Here is an 8,314-nt window from a genome sequence, read left to right as displayed (position 1 = left end):
GTAGCAGTTGTAGTAGTAACAGTATTATTAGTATTTGTATCAGTAGTAGTAGTACCAGTAGTAGGCTACTAGTAAAATGCATATAGTACCTTTTGGCTAGTTGAATATCCCCCTTATCATGCCCTGGAATTTTCAACCTATTACTCTAAGCCCAGGGAGGAAAAAAAGAATAAAGCTGTGAACAAGAGCATGGTTTGGGGGCGGGGGGGGGCATTTGCCGCCCCACCAATATTTTGAAGAAAAGATTATTATATAGACCATACCCCTTGAATATCCGGATATGGACCCCACTTGATCCCCCCCCCCAATAAGAATACTGGAGCCACGCCCCTGGCTGTGAAAAGACTGGGGTATAGTTCGGATCTTGTTCAGCTATGCTGGCTTCAGCCATCTTGGTGTTGCAGTGATTTGCCAGTTGCAGTAGCAGCTTTACACTAAAGACTTTAAACGCTACACTAAGGATTGTCTCTTTTTTGAACATCAATATAACTTTATTAAAAATATGTACAAGTTAAAAAAATAGATATCTCTCAAAACAAATGCATATTGACGAAGTTGTCTCTATTTTTAAATGACCCCCATGGGTTTGGTGCTTCTTTTTTCTTCTCAGCTACACTAAATGAGCTCAATGATTTAGCTAGCTTATCTGCCTCATATTTCTGAATTGCATGGTAGCTTGCTTTCCTGAAATAGACAAGAAAATAAGTTCTTTATAAATAGAAAATAAGAAAATAAGTTCAAAAAAAAGTTCTTTGAATAAGCAATTTTGATGATTGTCAGAGAAAAGTTATACATTTCACTGGTTTCCTGTCTATCGTGCCTTATTGATCAATTTTTTGAAGTTTGAATGCTGTCTTCCCCTTAATTTCGTTTGAGCTACCCTCAATCTCAGGAACTTAATCTCACTAACACGTTATCATTAATAAAAGACATGTGAGTATAGATCCTGCTTTACTTTTTCGTCATAACCACAAGTCTTCAACAATAGAGTATTAACATTGAATTTACCTATTTTAAAGTCTATTCGAGTGGACTACAAAATAAAATTTGCCAATAAGAAATTCGTTAAAAAGCTGATCAGAATTTAGTACACAATGTAGCAACCCTGCTCTACCCATTTTGATGCTGACTCCAGGGAGTTGTTTGGAGTTATTTAAAAGTGGACCGGTTCATAACATATTTTGTACTGAGGAGTTGGATTCACCAGGACAGGTTATGTTTCCATATTCTTTTTGTGTGCTTTTGTATGAGTACTTGTTTGTTTTTCTTTCTATAATGTTTCTTTGCTTGAGCGTCAAAGTCCACGCTCACCACAATCTTGATTTAATAAATAAGCGTTGGGAGAGCCTTGTTTTCGCAATCTCCTATACAAGCACATTACGATCGAATATATTTTTGAATTTTAGCTACCTTCAAGTCAGACTATTTGTATTTTAAGCCACAATCGTACTTTTAGGTGCCATTCTTGGGCAATATCAGGGAGGGGCCAGGGTGATGAGGTCCTTCCTCCCAAAACAAGGAGACGGTTCAGAAACATATCAAGAGGATAATGATAAGTAAACACTTGAACTCTGGCTAAAATAAAGCATCTGATATTATTTGCCAGACCTCCCCCCCCCCAGCCCCTCACACATATTGCAAATTTCCAAAATCTTCTGTGAACGTACCTTATGATGGAATTGAGTTTGGTCAAACCTTAAGTCAAGATTTTTTTATTTTTTTATTTTAAGTGAAAATCATACTTTTAAGTGCCGGTGACGAGTAGCACCACGAAGGAATAAGGATGAGGTGTTCCCTCCCCTGGAACCAAGAAGGTGTTTAAAAATATAGAACAATGAGAAATACTCCCATCTAATTTCTGGCTAAACCAAACACCTGGCATATCTTGTCCTGCATCCTGGGAAAATTTCGTATTGGCGGTCTTTGTTCCAGTAGCTGGTATATAACCCTGTTTGCTTTTTCTCAAAGACACACTTAAATCGACAATAAAGGATGTTATATCCTTTTTTTTAAACGAACATCATATTATACAGTTAGGTTCACCAGTTCCCCATGATTACTCTTTCTTTTTTTGTAGTCGTTTATTTGAAGAACTTCTTCTCGTTTTATAGATGGCCTTTCCTGCTTTTATAAGTAAATCAGCTTACCCATTTCCTTTCTGAAATACAAGCCATCAAAGTAGATAGTTAGATAGTTAGTGAAATATGGAGAAATTAAATTTTTCTGTCACACATAAAAAACAGTCAAATGTTATAGACACAGAAATACATAAGGGCTATCAGAACCGTCGGTGTTGTTAAAAAAAGGCATGGTTTTGCTTAAACAAAGCTAGTGGTTGAGGTGATTCAAAGAAGTAAATAGAAATTTATGTCCATATTTCAAAATTAAAAACACTGAATTAACTACTTTATTTGTTTCTAGGTACATCACCTGATTTTGAAGCTGCTTAGGGAATTATATTTTCTTCTTCTTTTTCAAATTCTCACATAACTTTATCTTTTAAATACTATTTAAGCGAGTCAGAAACAAAGTTAACCATAAGCGTCGCAGTGAGAAAAAAGCATATTATGCTTCTGCTTTTGATGGTAAAAGTGGTGATGCAAAAGGAACCTGGCGACTGATAAATGAGGTTTTAAAAGGGAAGACTAATGATAATGATGGAGTAAAGAATCTGATGGTTAATGGAAGTGAAATCACTGATAAACAGGAAATGGCTGATGAATTCGGAAAATATTTCACGAACATAGGCGCGAGTATTAAGGAAGACGTAGCTAAAAAGTCTAGAAGACATCTGTTAAAGTCCTTTATTGATAATCGAGGTGAAGGGCGCAGTTTTTCGTTCGAGAAGTGCACAGCAAAGGAGATCGAAAGCACAGTTAAAGGACTGAAGTCCAACTCGGCCGGAATAGATGGGCTTCATCTTAGGGCTGTAAATGCCATCCTAGTTTATATATTACCTTGTCTAACTGGCTTAATAAATCTATCACTCCAGACCGGCGAATTCCCTAGTGGTCTTAAAATAGCAAAGGTAATACCATTGTATAAAGGGGGAAGAAACAAGAACTATCGAATTGGCGACCGATATCGTTATTGCCTATTTTTTCTAAAATCTATGAAAAGATAATTCACAGGAGACTTTATGAATATTTGGATAAACTAGGAATATTGTGTGACAGCCAATTTGGATTCCGCAGTAAACATTTTACTAGCCATACTGTTCATCATCTTCTGGATGTAATCAATGGAACTCTAGATAAAGGTCTTATTCCTTTAACGATCTTTGTTGACTTCAAAAAAGCCTTCGACACTGTGGATTTTGAGTTGCTGCTGTGTCGCCTATCTAGTCTGGGGATAAAAGATGTTTGCTTGGATTGGTTTAAATCATACTTGTATGGAAGGTCAACTAAAGTAATGATAGATGACATAGTTAGCGGAGTCTATCCTGTAAAATGTGGAGTTCCTCAGGGCTCAGTCCTTGGTCCATTACTCTTTCTCGTATACATAGATACTCTGAGGTTCTACATGCCTGAAGCAACTGTTACAGAATTTGCAGATGATACTGCTTTGACGATTTCTGCACAGTCACTGGAAGAACTAGTAGATAAAGCAAACCGAAGGCTGGAAAACCTTTTGGTGTTTACCTCCTTGAGTTACCTTGCTGTTAATACTTCTAGACAAATTATATGATTTTTAGTAGGGTAGGAAAAATTGTAAATAGTGCTTCCGTAGTATTTGATAATTTGTCGCTCTCACAGGTTTTTGAAAATAAATATTTAGGATTTTATGTTGATAATAATTTGAGTTGGAAGAAACACATAAATATGATTTCTTCTAAACTTGCACGAGGTCTTGGAGTGATGCGGCGTTTGAAACATGTATTACCCTTAAGTGTTTTAAGAAATATATATCATACTGTTTTTCATCCTTTTATTGTTTATGGTTGCTGTATTTATGCATCTAATTTTACTTCAAATATTAAAAGACTGCAGATTCTTCAGAATAAGGCACTACGAGTACTGGGTGAGTTTGTTCAGTATGAGCATACGCGTGAATCTTTTATTAGTTTTAGAAATTTAAATATTCATCAGATCAGGGACCATCAGGCGGGAGTGTTTACTTACCAGGTGCTTAATAGATTATCTCCAGAATATTTTAGAGATTTTTTTAAGTTTAATTCTGATTATCATCATCATAGGACTAGAGGTCGTGGAAGCTTAGTCTCAGAAGTAAGGAGTACGAGTCGATCTAGTTTTCCAATTAGAAATTATGCAGTTAATTTGTGGAATGGTTTCCCGGAGAGTATTAGGGAGTCACAAAACCAGTTTAATTTTAAAATTATATTAAAAAATTTTTTGTTGGGTGGGAATTAATTTTTTTTTTTTTTTTTTTTTTTTTTTAATGTTAAATTTTAATTAATTTTTAAAAAAAAATTTTAAAAAAAAATTTAAATTGAGTTAATTTGTATTGAATGGTATGAAAAGAGTAGAAAGAGTGAATGAGTTTTGGTTTATGATAAAAGATTGTGTGACGCTGCTCAAGTCACAATAGTGGCTTAATAAAACGTCATACGTTCTTACCATCTCTACGTTTGTTTATAATGTTATTCAAAAAATGTTTTGTAAGTGCCAGTTAAGTATGATTTATTATTAGTTGAAAATAAAAGTCAAGTCAAGTCAAAAAAAAAAAAAAAAACTTATACTAGCTGGGAATTATTAGTATTACCAAAGTTAGTCACTTCTTCAACAAAAGATATTGTTTCGGGATATATGTTAAGAATTTACTTGAAAGCAGATTTCTTGTATAGCAATAGCCAGCAACTAATTACTTTTCTGCAACAAAGTTGGCCTGAAACTTAAGAGGAAGAAGATGAATTCTTAATTATTGCGCTGTTGGCTAGAAAAATTTAATTGAAGAACTTAAAATACTTCTACTAAAATTGCAAAGGAATATCCTTGTAGTCCACAATTTCGTTCATTACAATAAGACCATGAGAGGAAGAGAATGACTCACTTGTCGTGCTTTTCGTAGTCGATGCAACCATCTCGTGGAGAAAAGCTGCAGCTTGTTCCTTGGACCATATTGATTATTTTCCCTTTTCACTAAAAGAAAAAAATCAGTTAAATTTAATTTAAAATTTTTATAATAGTGAAGAGGGCGGGTATAGAAGACCTCCCTAAAAAAAATTGGTTCTCCTTAGACGGACAATATTTTGCAATATTATCTAAAGCACCAGGGGACCGAGCTTCACTCGCTGAAACGAAAGACGGTTTTTTTTAGCCTCTTTCGTAAATGAACGTAAATTCAGTTCACCTTGTTTGCTAAGGTAAAACAATTAGGGTACTGGACATCTGGGTACTTATGACGTCATTCGTATGTGTAAAATATTTTTACAAAGACAATTCTCTCCTAAAAAATGAATTTTTCCGAAGTCGTGGCATATCTAAGATTGTTTTTTTTTTCAGACCAAAAAATAGCAGTATGATAATTTTCAGAAAAAAATATAAATCAGTTTTCAAGGAAAAATTTATAGATAAATAAATATATGTGCTATTTATTGCTCGTCTAATAATATAAGATATAAAGAGCCCCAAATTGTCGAATGTCCAAGGTGCAAAATTGAACATAGTTGAAATGTTGGTTGAAGGCAAAGCAGCCGATTTCTCAAAAGGTAGCCCAAAGTGTTTCTATGACGTTATTTGGATAACAAAGATTTACACGCTATACCCTTAAATTAAACAAGTTTTTTTGATTGGTTAAATCTAGTCCCTCCTATCTTGTTTACTTCCTGTGATACACAGAAATTTCTCTTTTTCCGCAATGTTTCGTCCTCTTGTTTTATACCGATAAGTAGCTGTAAAATGTATAAATTAGATCTTTTGATATTTTTTTTTTGACATATCCCGGATGCCTGAAGAATCTCCCATTTACCAATAACCGTTGATGAACATTGTTTTAGAGATTATCGCAGCCAAAGTCAGGTCCCGAAGATCACCCCCCCTACCCCTTCATCAAAAAATTTTTGATACTCTCACCAGAAAGGTATATTATGGTTACAGACTTATCTAAATGTGTGGGCGAACGGACATCTTTTATATCGTAAATACATAAGGGGATTTAGTTAAAACCTTGAAAAAATACATTAGTTCTACAAAAAAAAAAAAAAACAACAACGAAAAAAACAGTATTTCCAACAGTCATTTATTCTCGGTAAAATCTTTTGTTTTAATCTTTCGAATAACAATGAAACGATATGTTATAATAAAAAAAGAACAAGAGACTTTGGAGACTTCTTAAAAAGAAGACATTCAAATCACCCCATAAGAAATAAGCTGATAGTCTTATTGGCCTTATGCAAACCAGTTCTGCCAATGTGAAACTACTAAGCTAAGTTTTCTAAGTAGTTAGTAGTTACTACTACTAGTTTTCTCAGATACTGAAAAATTTTCCCAACTTCCCTGCATTTGATTTTTACCGGGGTTTCTCTCACATTTATTATGGTAATAAGCAGTTTTAGTAAAATGCGTTTTAAATTGGCATTGCTCTTAATATTGGTACTTTGAATTTTCAATAAAGAAAAAATTAAAAAGGCAAATGAAAAGTGTAATCCCTAAATTACCCCCGATGAAATAAAAACTTAAAGCAAGTATGGAGATAAATTACATTAATTACTGTATTCTGGCTAAGTGAACAATAAGAAACAATTAGTCATCTACACATTGCAACATCTTGTTGATCTTGCAAAGAGAGAAAAAGAATGTATAAGTGATAGTGTTAAGCGCAAAACAATGACCCTTTCTGGGCCGATGACAATATTATTTGTTGCATCCCTTAAAGTACTAAATCAATATAATGTATTATTTTTATCTCATTGCAATTAGTAGACTTTTGTTTACAGTTAATATTGCAGTTGATATAGCTCTAAAAAGGTACCACAGTTTATATAATTATCCAGTATGATCTTTCCCTATCTCACCCATTATAAAAACCCGGACCAAGGTGCGAGTGCTCCAGAGAACGTTTATGCAGATAGAAACATAGGCGGCATCAGATCTTTTCACGGGTAGACATGTCAGACTGATCTAATCGGAAACAAGTGGAAACCCGCTATTACGAATAATGCACTTTGTTGGAAACAATCGGAAACAGACTAACCCGTTAATGCAGAAAGAAGTGGGAGGAGCTTCTTGTTCGCACCGAGAACGAAGACCAGAAATGATCTGCGATAAGCTTACTGGATAATTATATGAACTGTGAAAGGTTCACACAAACCAATAATAAGGGAACACCTTTTGAACTTATGACGTTTGTAAGAAGTGCGCGCTGCAAATCCTTATTATTAATATTAAAAAATATATATAAATATACTCTTTCTCCCACTCCCTCTCTTATCTTCAGAAATAAGTTTTCCTGTGTGCGTGTACAATCCCTTGAGCTTATTTATTTTGTCTGCTTATCTTTTAATGTTTTCTCACTATTATTGCAAGCCTGTTGATTTTTGGATTTTATTACCTCTTACGTAACGTGCCCACGAGTGCAGTTTTAACTAAAGGCACTTCCAGAAATGTTCTCTACCCATCTACTAAACTTACGGTCGGTTGTACTTGTTACTTTTCTTTTTCTATTGATTACTCCATTAATACTAAATTGTAATTGTACATTTATGACGGAAAATAAAGCTATGGATACTATTTAGCGTAATCCCCCCATAGATTTGGAAACATACAATGTTTGTTTCTCCATCAAGGAAAAAATAGAAAAACAGAGTTTAAAGAATAGCTTTCTAATTTCCATAAGAAAAATCAAAAGAAGAGGCGTCGTTTGGGGTGGGTGGGGTGTAGTTGCCCCCCCCCCTCCAATAATGTAGAAACAAAAATTATTATGTAGCCCAAGCCCCTTGACTATCCGGATATACTCCTCTTGTCCTCCCCCCCCCCAATAAAAATGTTGCAAATTTGCCCCTGAAAAGAAGCCCTTTTCGGTTCCGTACATGTTTGTGAATTGATGCCACGATATACCTACGAATAATATAATTCAGGTGGTGGCCAAAATGATAATTTATAATTACGTTTATGAAGGCAATAAATTAGTGGTATTATTAAGCACTAATAAGTGTTTGATATTTCTAAATAATTAATCACATTAAATTTTATTAAAAATTAATCTTATTAATATTACTTAATGATGTAAGTAAATGATACTAAGTAATTTAGCATTAATATTAGTAAATAACTAATGTCAATTGATCAATATATAAAATTGGAAATAAATTAATAATTGAAGTGGTCACTTAAATGAAAATAAAAAATTACCTCAA

General features: G+C 34.0%; 1 long non-coding RNA gene across 1 annotated transcript; it reads right to left on the bottom strand.

Moving 5' to 3' along the window:
- Window positions 1-462: 462 nt before the first annotated feature.
- LOC148949286 (uncharacterized) lies at window positions 463-5,104 on the bottom strand. The gene is made up of 2 exons (XR_016142120.1): window positions 5,011-5,104; window positions 463-684 (listed from the first exon to the last, which is right to left on the bottom strand). It is a non-coding gene; the product is annotated as an uncharacterized LOC148949286 (long non-coding RNA).
- Between the last annotated feature and the right edge of the window lie 3,210 nt (window positions 5,105-8,314).

Source organism: Artemia sp. Qi Xiang Cuo, chromosome 8, assembly GCF_049724085.1.
Source record: "Artemia sp. Qi Xiang Cuo chromosome 8, ASM4972408v1, whole genome shotgun sequence".
Taxonomy (NCBI): domain Eukaryota; kingdom Metazoa; phylum Arthropoda; class Branchiopoda; order Anostraca; family Artemiidae; genus Artemia; species Artemia sp. Qi Xiang Cuo.
The sequence above is the reverse complement of the archived record's forward strand: the minus strand, read 5'-3'. Positions and strand labels throughout refer to the sequence as shown.